Source organism: Amblyomma americanum, chromosome 6, assembly GCF_052857255.1.
Source record: "Amblyomma americanum isolate KBUSLIRL-KWMA chromosome 6, ASM5285725v1, whole genome shotgun sequence".
NCBI lineage: Eukaryota > Metazoa > Arthropoda > Arachnida > Ixodida > Ixodidae > Amblyomma > Amblyomma americanum.
This window is the reverse complement of record NC_135502.1, coordinates 145963490-145976738: the sequence shown is the minus strand read 5'-3', so window position 1 is coordinate 145976738 and position 13249 is coordinate 145963490.

The window sequence follows — 13249 nt, the reverse complement described above, 5'->3', positions numbered from 1 at the left end:
TCCTCTAACAGGTCGCTTCTATGACCATGTACGGAACGACTGAGCCTCTTGCCACATTGTAGGAAAAAGGTTATCCTAGGCAGCAGCAGTGCAAGATGAATGCCTGGGGCACACGTAGAAGCTGCTGTTTGCAGCAAATTGCGAACGAAATATTGTAGTTAGAGCTAAACACATGTGTGAGAAAAACGTTAATAAATTCTGATGCAGTACGCGTATTTAAATCCTGCTTTTTCTAATTGTCTGCTCTTGATAGAGGCAGATGTGAGGCGGACACACGTGAAAAAAGAAAAAAATAGCAGTGGTTTAACTACTCTTCAACCTGGTTAGAGAGCGAAAGCTGTGGTGCATTGGGAAACTAGACGCGGTTTGGCGTATGCAACGTTGAGTGCGTTCCGCACAATGGATAGGCAGCGAGCCCACCCTGATACCTTGGCATTTGGCAGTTAAATTAAAGGTTGATTGCGAGAGGTTGGTCACCCAATGAACGCTGCGACCTATTATACCGCCCTGTACTCGAATCAAATTGTCAAAGGCCAAGGTCAAAGGTCTAGTGGTGCGACACCATGGTGCGCCACATATGGCAAGGCCTGAAGCCACTTCAGGCGCTGGGTCCACATATCTGTACGCTACCTAAGCCGCTTGATATTTTCGTGCGCAAGGCAAATTTGCAACTTTGAATACCGCGCTCTTACTATTTTGACCCTCGGTTTTAGCGTGAGCGTACACTCCTGGCTGCAACACTCCGCAGTTTAGATCCTCGTCCCCTTACTGGAGCCAAGATTATGGCTCCTTGGGGTAAGCCTTCATCGCAAAGGACAGCTTTGAAGGCAGTTTTCAAGTTCTTGAAGGACTCAGGACTGAGTGCAAGGTTATGAACTATCAGTGTGTGCCGTGTGTAGCCTGCAAGTATTGGCCAACGGACGTGTGGAAAAGTGTTCATCTCCCTTTGTTCTCTTCCCTTTCTATCTATCCCTCCGTTCCCCTCTCCAAGTGTAGGGTAGCATACCGTGCGCTGCCTAGTTAATCTCCCTGCTTTTCCGTTTGTCTTTTTTTCTCTCTCTCTACTATTTTGACCCTCCTTTTCAAGTCTGTGACGCCATCTCTTACAGCTGCAGCAAAATACGTTTGTAAAAAGAAGAAAACATGTTCATCACATCGTTTTTCTGGCGGGTGGAGTAAATAGCTTTACTTTCTGCATTCTATCTTTACAAATGGTTGTGAATGATAAAATTTAGGGCTTGGAATGTGTCGATATGTTAATGTAGAAACGGGGCACCAACTTTCATTGTCATAGACGAAGAAACATTATTGCGGTTGACGTTCAGAGTGGCGCGTCCACAAATTTGCCCATGGCGCCTTATTGCCGAAAATATCAAAGTGGCGTTTTCTCTCCACAACGCGCCGTTTTTTTTGGTGGACGTATGATACGAAATGCGCTTACTGCTTACTGGAGTTGAAAAATACGCTTGTACAAAGAGAACATTGGACAACTCCAGCGCTGAAGCGTTTTTCTTGAAAATGGCCGATGGGGAAGCACCTCCAAAGAAGTGCGGCCGATCGAGCAATGAAGACCCGCAGATGATCGCAAAGAACCACCACTTAGCTGAGCCGCTGCCAACATACACAGCGCGCTATGACCAGTGCTTAAAGTCAGAGAGGTCTGGGAGGGTCTTAGGCCCACTACCAATATTCAAAAAATGATCAGAGACCACCTGTGCTAGGTTGTAGAAAGCATAAATCTGAAGGAAGCAACAACCATTTTCAGGGGCGGTCAGAACATTTTTTCTGTATCGTTTTGAAAACTTCGCTGCGGATTTCAGGAAGAATCATTACATTTTGTATCAAACCCGAGACGGAGAAAAAATACAAATTGGCAGCACTACACAAGAAAGGATGAAGAAGGGTAACCCGCGCCCTCACACCATGGTCAGTTCTCAGCTGGGGTCTCAACTCTAAGGCTACAAAACTACAATCAGCACATTGGTAGATCTAGGGGACAGTTTGTTACAGGTCTCTGACATAAATTGAGCAAGCAGCAACCTTGAAAAAATGATTTCTCATTTTTGCAAAAACCGTGTGTAAAATAGGCTTCGAAATGCTCTCTTTCTCTCCCTTTCCACCTATGCACAGATCACTGGAGACCCCTTCGAATGAGCCGGACGTGAAACATTACTTATAATGAAATCAAACCATTGTCCCCAAGTTATGAACATGTTAATTACACAACGGTGCTGACGTGAAGGCTCCACATCTAAAAGCCACGTTCGGTTCTCAAATTACCGAATTTTCCTCCGCCTGTCGTCACAGAATGACTGCGTTTATCGGTTTTACAAGTCTCGAACTACAGAATAATTGCCTGAAGCATACATTCTGACAGCTGAACATTTATTCATGACTAACGATCAGTTATGAAAGGCAAGCAAATGTAGTAGTGTTTACGTTCATTTATGATGTTTAAGGCGCTATTTCCACAAATGCGAACGCGAATAAAACATGCTTAAATATGAATATGGATATTTTTGCGTAATTGTTTGCCCATCACTTTGCTTAGTCTAGTGGTCATCATTTATGCAAAAAAAGGATTTTTCCTTTCAGTAGATTTAATTGGCGCCTGAAGGGGATAGACACCATTGACATCCGGCTCACTTGAAAGTCAACCGGCTACGCATGGCAAAATCGGTTTTACCCAGCGTAGTGAAGCTTTCGCTTCAAAAATGACCCGCCGTGAATAATGTCTTTCACGCAACAATTGGTTTCGACACTCCAAAGTTTCGGGTTATTGCAGCCACAGAAGGAAGCACTTCCGGTTTGCATGTGCAGCTCATATGTATTTTCTTTTTTTGCCTCTGCTCTCGGCTTTTATTCGCTGTGTTGAAAGGTGCATATTGACAGCCGCTTCTCGACATACCGTTTTCCACCGCGATACCCCGCACCACAGAAGATTTAATGTGGAAGTGCACGTATTTTTTGTGTCCTTGACTTCGATGCTATTTGTTATCCTAGGTGAAAGAGATGCCACAAGGAGGACCTTTCCGAGGCGCAGAAAAAAAAAGACAGGCGCGATATATAAATAAAACGAACCGGCCTGTATACACAATGACACATCTGCAACTGCGTGGAGATAAGGAATGACGGAGCGAGGCAGGTTCGGTCGTTTTAATGAATGGTCCTTTAGGCGGGTGTACATATTCCTGCCTAAAGGCTCACACCTCACCCATTAGGGGTAATTTCTTCGACACAACCAACAAACAATGATGAATCAAGGTAAACATGCTGACCATACTGGAGAGATGAAAGCACAAAATTTGAGTTATATTAGGTACGAGAGTCTAGATGGACAACAGTGTGCGCGTACGCAGGTATGTGTGTCCTCCCGACTATACACGTAACTGCACAAACTACAGATTACCGTCGGCTAGATTTCTAAACATCTTACGGCCTCTTATAATGCGCCACGACACTTTGCCAGGTCAATAGCGCGAGCCAGCATTACTTTGTGCAAAATCTAGAAGTCCTGCACAATTGAAAAACTGTTAGGGGTCTTTTGTTCAGATGTCAACGCTCAAAGCTCAAAGGTTCGTTGCAATTCTGCCAAACCTTAATGCAGAGCGAAAGCTGCTTTTCCGCAATTGTTTTTGCAATTCTTGACACACTTTTCCCTGCGATTCTTTCTGCAATTCTTTACTCACTTCTTTATGGAATTCTTTTCACATTTCTTTGTGTAAACTTTTTCTTTATTTATTTTGATTTGAATTCTTTTATTTTTAGTTTTTGCTTTTTTACTTGTTTTCCATTTTTGATTTCCTATTTTCTTTTTTGTTGTACTTTTATTGCTTTTTGACTTTCAATCTTTATTTCAATTTATTTCATTGTTGATTTAAGTTTTTTTTATTTTGCGCTTTGCCTTTTAAGGTCGTTATACAGTCAAACCCCGCTACAACGAACGTCGCTTCAAAGAAATATTTCTAATTCATCGTCAGCTCGCCATAAAAAGTGATGAAACAAAATTCTCATCGCAACGAAGCATTTCTAGGGCGCGTTTCCGCTTCAACGAAAGTTTTGCTGTGCAAAGCTCGGTTTAAAAATCGATCTTACAATAAAACAAGGATATCGTCGCCAATCTGTGTACTTCCGTAGGTCCACGCTGCTTTGTTTCACTAAACATTCGCTGGAACCGATTGATCCACTCATTCAAACGCACGTGAGGACCGCCATTGCTTGGTGGTGATGACAATCGGGCTGGCTGTCTTGCGACAAGGCGCGGGTGCAAGCTCCCGTTTCTTCCAAGCCAGAGACGCAACCAATCCGTCGTCAAAGGACGCAGCAGCCTGGCAACAAAAGCAGCTCGTTTGGCCTAGTTTTTTTTCACTCGTGCTTGTGCGCTGCAATCGACACGAGCTTGGAGACGTTGTCTAGGGAGCGGAAGTTCCTTTCTCTTGAACAGAAGGCACGAATTATAGGCGCGGCATCCAGCGGCAGGAAGACGGGAGATGTTGCAGCGGACATCGGCATATCACAGAGCACGCTGTCAATGATCCTGAAGCCGAAAGACGCAATAGCACAAGCTCTTTCTTCAGGGATATCCGCGAAGCGGGAAAAGCTGACGCAAGAGGCTCACGAGTACCTTGAGAAGGCTCCCTACACGTGGTTCCTCGACGTACGCGCAAAGAAGATGCCGATCAGCGGAAACATGCTGCAGCAAAAGGCGCTTGGATATGCCTGTATGCTGGGCATCGATGATTTCAAAGCCAGCTCAGGGTGGCTGACCCGTTTTAAGGACAGGAATGAAATCGTCGGTAAAGTGCTCTGCGGCGAGTCGGCCTCTTCAGACGCCGACGCTGCATATGCTTGGGCGTCAAATACTGTGCCGGAATTAATGGAGAAGTGTGCCACATCAGACATCTCCAATGCCGATGAAACAGGACTTTTCTACGAGCTGCTCCCCTCCAAGACGCTTCACACGAAGGGTCAGCCATGCAGCAGAGGGAAGCTTAGCAAAACACGTGAGACTGATCCTGTGCTACAGCATGAACGGGTCTGACAAGCGCTTCCCACTGGTGATTTGCAAAAGCGCGACGCCGCAGTGCTTCAAAGGTGGCAAGAGCCTGCCAGTCAAATACCTTGCGAGTAAAAAATATTGGATGACACAGGCCATTTTCAAAGAATGGATGACAGCCTTCCACCGTGACATGACGGCAAAGAACCGCAAGGTTTGTTTGCTTACTCGCCACATAACGTTGAAAACATTCAGATGCAAAGCGTGGAAGTGACATTCTTCCGCCGAATTGCACGGATTTTATCCAGCCGCTAGATCAAGGCGTTATAAATAGTGTTAAAAGCGCTTATCGACAGCGAGTGATTCAGCGGCTGCTGTTAACATCGGCACCGATCGGCCAAGCATGGCTGTACAGATAGTCGCAGCAGCATGGACGGCAACCAGGCGCAGTTTGCGCACGCCGTCTTTCACTCCGATGCTCCACTGGCAGCGAACTCCACGTCGAACGAGGAAGGCCGCAGTACAATGGCTCCACCCCCGACAAAGGCCAATGCGGCATAGGCCGCCCTTCAAGACTCCGGAGATGTGCCGGCCGATGTTGCCATCAACGATTACATCACTGTTGACCGTGGAGTACTCGCTCACGAGGAGCTGAGTGATGAAGCCATAATTGAGGGCATTCGCCACATCGACGCATCATCGGATGATTACGGGGACGGAGAGCATTTAGCATCACCATCTGCACTAAATGTGCTAGAAGTATTTGATGTGCTCCACAGATTTATTGGTGCTCACGATAAGCACCTCGCGATGCAACTGCTCACCGAGTGCGAAAGTCGCTCCACGGCACTTGTGGCAAAAAAAGAACCAGACGAAGCGGACCGACTTCTTTGGAAATAAATGGTGTTTTCAGACTATGTTGTCCAACCTGACAGTGTTTTTGGGCTGTTTTCGCCTCAAAGAAATTTCGCTACAACGGAGCTTTTCGCGCGCCCCGTCAGTTTCGTTCTAGCGAGGTTAAACTGTATACACCGACAAGACATTCAAGAATCGCAGCAGTAGAGCTCTCGCTCTAATAAATTCAAGACCCTTCACACTGCAAGATACACGGCATCGAACCAAAAATTGTAGCTCCGGACTGCAGGTTAGTATGTTAGTATGCTTTTCATTTTGCAATTTTCTGAATTCTAGTCAGATCAGCTTGTCCCCGTCCGGTAAAACACAAAAATGGAGAAAAAAATCTCCCTCATGAGGAGCGAAGATTAAACTAGAGATATAACAAACAGCCTGAAGCGCTGATGTTAAAACCATGAGCTGTGCGCACCATACAAAAGAGAACTGAACTCTCCCAGTGGTCTCTGGTTTCTGCCTAAATGCTCCTGTTCACCAGGCATGTAGGTCTGTGTGATTAGCTCTGTCCAAAACATTGGCTCAACAACCTAGCAGCGGTGGCGATGTACCGCATTTATGCAAGCCTCTGTGCCACTCGCGCACCAAATACAACGGAGCTGCAGACTGAACTGTGCTCAGTACCTGTTTTAAAGGGACTATGGATTGAATAAAATGTCGCATGTAAATGTTTTCAATGCTTAGAAATGATGCTAAGAAGCATTCACACCAAGTATGAGTCTTCGGAACAGAGCTGGCAATTTATTATGAATTTTTCAAAACCGTTTTTTTAAATTCGCGGGCCGATTGGTGTGCTCGTAGTGACCGATTTTGAAACTAAAATCGTGAAAAAAGACGTCACTATACCCATGACGTCACGAGGCCACCAAACGCTGTCATTCGCTGGAGCCACGTGAGCCACGACGTCACGGGCACACTTCCGGCAGCCGTGCAAATCGTCTGCTCACGCCGCTCTGTGACCGTCTCGGGCAAGCGCGAGCCAGGGCATTGCCTTCCGGAGCCACTCGCAGTGGCTCGCCGAGTCGCTACTGTCGTCGCTGGCGTTCAGGCGGTACGGCGTGAACGCATAGGGCTCGATGCCCATCGCGGCCCTAAGAGCGAGCAGCCGCGCCTCGATGTCCGGATCCATTACTGCTAACTACAACAGACGACAAGCAACGAAACCCGACGCGCAGCCGCAATCACGCCGCCGACGCTGCTGCTGGGGTACTAGGAGTGCAAACCGGAAGTTGCAAAAGGAACGTCAGCGGATGACGTATTCAAAGGCGGGGCCCAGTCCCAGAGCTGTTTTCTTTTTGTCTGGTTCCCCGCATGTACGAGTTGATGGGGGAGAGGAGGAGCGTAATTTTATTCGTCTATATCTTGGTTTTATTAATTCTAGCTTAAAAACTCTTGCGTTGGGGTGATCACTGATGAAATGTCTATCTCTCGTCTGCTTTACGTAATCTCAATTAATTTATTGCATAGTCCCTTTTAAATTAAGCAGAGTTGAAGTGCACAACTTTTTAACGCAACAACGCTTACGGTCGCCTTCAGCGAAAAATCCTCGTCGCCGTCGTCGGCGGGTGCGGCCTCAGCGAAAAATGCTCAGAGGAAGAACCAATGTGGAGAAACTAGGTGGGCCACTTAGATCACGTGACCTTGTGACATCACGCAATCTGCTCGCCGCGCTGTGGACAAGTTTCTCTAGATGGCAGGTTGCAGTTAGAATACTGATTGGTCGCGAGATGTTGCTCGGGCAAAGCGATCTTTAGAACATTTAGCCCTACACTTTAAACAATACGTCTACATGTTAGTAAAACGGGGAGAAGCGGTCCTCAGAGCATTCCCTTTTACAAAAAGAGGGGTTATACAAGACAGCTTACTTCCTTTTTACTCCTTGCTGTTTAGATTATAAGCGTTACCCTTACTCCAGCGTCTTGAAAAGCGCCACACTCTGCTTTCACAGAATGCTTGCCTTCGACTCGTCTGCCCATTTTTTCAAGTTGACATTTTGCCCCACAGTAGCAAATGAATTTAAATAAATTATGCTTTATCAGGGTCATCAATAACATCACCTCCCGTAAGTGTCAGAGCAAAGGTACTCGCGTCATAAGTCGTGCGCGTCGTGCGCAATTAGACACAGACCGGCAGGACCGACGTCATCATCATCATCAGCCTGACTAAACCAACTGCAGGGCAAAGGCTTCTCCCATGTACCTCAAATTAAGCCTCTCATTTGCAAGCTGTGCCCACCCTTTGCCTGAAAAATTCTTAACGTAATCCGCCCATCTAACCTTCTGCCGGCACCTGCTACGCTTACTTTCTCTTGGCATCCACTCCGTTATCCTTAAATACCAGCGGTTATCTTGTCTTCGCATTACATGCCCTGCCGAAGCCCATTCCTTCCTCTTGATTTAGACTAGGATGTCATTAACCCGCGTTTGTTCTCTTACCCACTCTGCCCGCTTCCAGTCTCTTAACGTTGCACCTACCATTTTTTTCCCATGGCTCGCTGCGTTGTCCTTAACTTAAGCTGAACCATTTTCGTTAGCCTCCACGTTTCTTCCCCGCAGGTAAGTACCGGTAAGATTGAGCTGCTGTACACTTTTCTCTTGAGGGATATTGGTAAACTGCCATTCATGATCAGCGAGAATTTTGCCATATGCGCTCCATTCCATTGTTATCGTTCTAGTTATTTCTCTCTCATGATCCGGATCAACTGTCTCTATCGGCCCTAAGTAGACGAATACCTTTAGCACTTGCTGCCCCTCGCTGGCAATTTGAACTGCTGTTCCCTTGCTAGACTGTTGAACATTACCTTGGTTTTCTGCATGTTAATTTTTAGACCCAGCGTTCTGCTCTGCCTGTCGAATTCATTTATCATGCTTTGAAGCTCATCTCCTGAGCGGGTCAGCAACACAATGTCATCAGCGAATCGCAGATTATTTAGGTATTTTCCATTTACTTTTATTCTCTACTATTCCCAATTCAGGCTGCGGAATACGTGCTGTAAAAAGGCGGTGAATAGCATTGGCGAGATTGTGTCTCCTTTCCTGACGCCCTTCCTGATTGGAATTTTATTGCTGACTTTATGGAGGATTATGGTAGCTGTGCAGTTGCTATATATATCTTCCAGTATTTTTATATGAGGCGCTTCTACACCCTGATTACGCAATGCCTGTATGACTGCTGAGGTTTCCACTGAGTCGAATGCTTTCTCGTAACCAATGAAGGCTATATATAGGGGTTGGTTATATTCTGCGCATTTCTCTATCACCTGATTGATCGTGTGAATATGATATATTGTTGAATATCCATTACGAAAGCCTGCCTGATCATGTGGTAGATTAAAGTCTGAGGTTTCCCTTACTCTATTAGCGATTACCTTAGTAAATACCTTGTAGACGACGGATAGTAAGCTAATCGGTCTGTAATTTTTCATGTCCTTTGTGTCTGTTTTCTAATGAATTAAGATAATGTTTGCATTCCTCCACTCTTGCGCTACTCTCAAGGTCATAAGGCATTGCGTATACAGGGTGGGTAGTTTTTCTAGCACGATCTCCCCTCCGCCCTTAAACAGATCTGCTGTTGCCTGATTCTCCCCAGCTGCTTTATCCTTCTGCGTTGCTCCTAAAGCTTTCTTTACTTCTTCTTTTGTTACTGGCGGGATAGCACATTGTTGCGCGCTACTGAACTGTAGAGTTTGGTGTGAAAAAAATGTTTTTCGCCTTCCCACTTTCCGAAAGCATAAAAAAACTGTATGATCTTGCAGCAGTTAAACCGAGAAGGAGATCCGAAAGCTTCTGCGCTGAGATGGAAGTTGATGAAGACGACGAAGTGCAGTACACAGCTCCGGATAGCGTTTCAGCTCAACACCAGGAGTGATCGACGGCGGCAGTAGTACAGTGCTCTCGTGTCGTGGCCAGCGAAGACATCTGCTCACGCAGCAGAGGGCGCAAAACCCAGTCATGCCAATATTTATTTTATTTCTGCAGTCTGGCAAGGTCAATTCCTGAAGCGCATGCAAGCCCCAGTCTTCGTGGCTGGGTTTATTCGTGTTAATTAGCGCTCTCACACTGCAAACGTTTGAGAGTCAACACGAAACCACTTAGGCATAGTAGCAGCGCAAAAAACACACACAAGAGAAGAGTAGACACCGAAAGACACGCACAGACGCTGCACTCACAACTCTTTTCTTCTCTTGTGTGTTTTTTTAGCCCTGCTACTATGCCTAAGAAAAGTAACCAACTCGCCCAAGAGCTCGTTTTAACGAAATCACTTGCTCACAAGCGTGGGAGGGCCCAAGATATCTGCGCAGTTCGTCAAACCGGCCGGCCCGGCTGGCGTACTGAGCCAAAATCGTTTGCAGTGGAACAAAATAGAATATTTCGCACCTCTCCATTGTCTGAAATCACTTAATTGCTACGAACACTTCAAAAACAGCCGGAATGCCAGGAAGCATGCGCTACCTCCACGAACTGAGCAATTCAAGACAACGGAAGGCGTGGTCACCTTCGGCTGCTTGAAGTGCAGCATCGTTCGTTAAAAAAAAAGACAATTCTCACCTTGCCGTTGTAAAAAATCGCAGGAGTTCCGTATCAAAGACCATAATTATCATCGTCATCAGCCCGACTAAGCCAAGCACAGGGCAAAGGTTTTTCCCATGCCTCCGGAATTTAGTGTTCTTTGCCAGTTCGGCCCCCCTATCCCCACAAAATTCGTTTATCTCATCCGCCCCACCTAGCTTTCTGCTCTTCCCTTCAATATCCACTTCGTTATCTTCAAGCACAGGCGGTTATCTTCCCTTCGCATTACATGCCTTGCCCAAGCACATTTCATTTTCTTGATTCGATCGAAGACCAACAGAGGCGCAAAAAAACGCAGTCTGCGCTCGCAAAGGAAACACGCCGCACGCTAAGAAGCGCTGACGATTGTCTCCCAGCTTCTTTCTGCCCCCGTCTGCCTGCCGCCCGCGCTGATGGCGCCACTAAACGGAGGGAGGAGAAGCTCAGCCTTACGCATTTCGTGCTTGCGGTAGGTTCTCGCCCAGTGTCTGCTCTTTGCAAAATTTCTTTTTCTACTGACAGCAGTGACAGCGCCGCACGCAGAAGCTAACTTAAAATCTACACCTTGCTGGAAAGCAGGCGGAGTTTTTCACTCGACAGCAAAGCATTGCTATCAAGCACGGGAATCACCATCGAGTCATCAGCTAGCCATCCCTTAATAGTTGGTCTGATCATCGTGTCAAGTACTCTTAGCCGGACCACGTGACAATCTGGACCCCGTGACACCCGACCGACATCTATAAAGCCCGGACATCGACAGCGATCTGCTCACTGGCATCAGTGACAGCGCCGCACGCAGAAGCTAACTTCAAATCGACACCTTGCAGGATAGTGAACAGATCAGTTTTGAGAATCTGGTTTTATTTCTCTTGCTGTCACTGCTGCCTTGAGTGTTCTCTAGCCTGCTGTTATTGCATTTTTTTTTACATGGCTGAAGAAGTTGCCAAGTTATTTCTGAATTTTAGAGAGGAAGTGAAGGCAGAATTGAAAAACATGAAGGACGCACTTGAACGCAGTTTTAGATCCGAAATGAAAAATGTGAAAACTTCTGTTGACGAAATGAAAGAAAGCATGGACTTCATGAGCAAGTCGCTTGATGAGACAAACCAGCGGCTTCAAAACGCTTGAGCGAAAACAAAGAACTGAAAAAGGAGAAATAAATGCTTCAGCAAAAACTCTTTAAGGCCGAGAAGGACCTGGCGGACACTCTAGCAGCGCTCCATAGGTCTGGCCAGTATTCGGGAAACACAAACCTAGAAATAAAAGGAGTTATGGAGGAGCCAAATGAAAATCTTGAGCAGATGCTTGGGAAAATTGGTGAAGCAATTGGCGAACCCATCTCGCGGAATGACATTGATGTGTGTTACACGGTGCCAACCAAGGATGCAAACAAGAAAAACATTATCATTCAATTTCAACGCCGTGGAAAACGTGACAAAGTTCTTCAGCTCTCTAAAAAGAAGACTAACAAACACTACCTTAGACCTCACTTCAGATGAGCCCATTTTCATAAACGAACACCTATGCCCAGCTGCGAAAAAAACTGCTAGGCTCGGCTTCTGCCCGCAAGTACGAGCACGGCTGGAAGTTCGTATGGGCACCAACCGGTTCCATCTTTGCGCGGCGCACTGTGTCATCCCCAGTCATTCTCATTACTCGAGAAACTGATCTAGACAAGATCAGCAGCGACACGCGGGACATTGTGTCACCAGCAGTCGTCCCGAACAGCGACGCTACTGCGTAGGAAGGTCTTCTGATGCTTATCAATGTTCATATCAGAAATGGCCAGTGCTTCCTCTTCTCCCGAAGACATCGCTAAACTTATCACACTAAACAACACAACCAAGTGTCTTAAACTGCTGCATTTGAATGCGAGATCAATCGAGTCAAAAATGGAGGACATATTTGCATTGCTTAAATCTTGCCATTGCAACTTGGATGTCTTTTTTTTACGGAGACGTGATACAACCAAAACTCTGGCTATTTTGTGCTACCCAAATATCACCACTTCTGTTTAAATCGCATAGACAGGAGAGGAGGCGGCTTGTCAATACTAACGTTGTTATCGCACTGTGAAATTTTGAAGGAATATAGCCTTATCATAGACGACTACGAAATACTTAGCGTGAAAAAGGATAAAAATTTGTTTGCAGTGGAGTACCGCCCTCCCGCCGGTAATGTTGGCTTATTCTTCGAGTTCTTTGAACGCTCCCTTTCTTACATAAATGACGCGGCCTATACATTAAGAATTGGAGGGGATTTTAATGTAGATCTATCTAATATGTCTACCCAAGGCATAGAACTTCAATCACTACTCGAGGGCATAAGTTTATTAATGTCATTTCGGTACCAACACGAGTAACTTCACCATCGTCATCATTACTTGACTTGTTCATTAAAAACGGATCTGATAACATAGTAATGTCAGGAGCTCTAACCTGCGACATTAGCTACCACCTCCCCATATTTTTGTTCTTGCGGCGCAAAGAGCCCACGTGTAAACAGACACAGCTGAGCATGTTTCGTTCCATATCACCTGAAGCATTAGCACTTTCAAGGAAATGATTAGAGAGACTGATTGGACAGATCTTTTTGACAATTTAGATACGAACACAGCATATCAAACATTTTTAGCCAGATTCCATGCAATATATGCTGATTTTTTCCCTATTAAACCTAATTGTTAGCCTAGAAAGGCTCGCGACCCAAGGATTACACCGGAGATGATGAGGAAAATAAATCAGAAGAACAAACTTTATCAGCGTTTCATAGAAGGATGCGATCCAGTAAAGTGGTG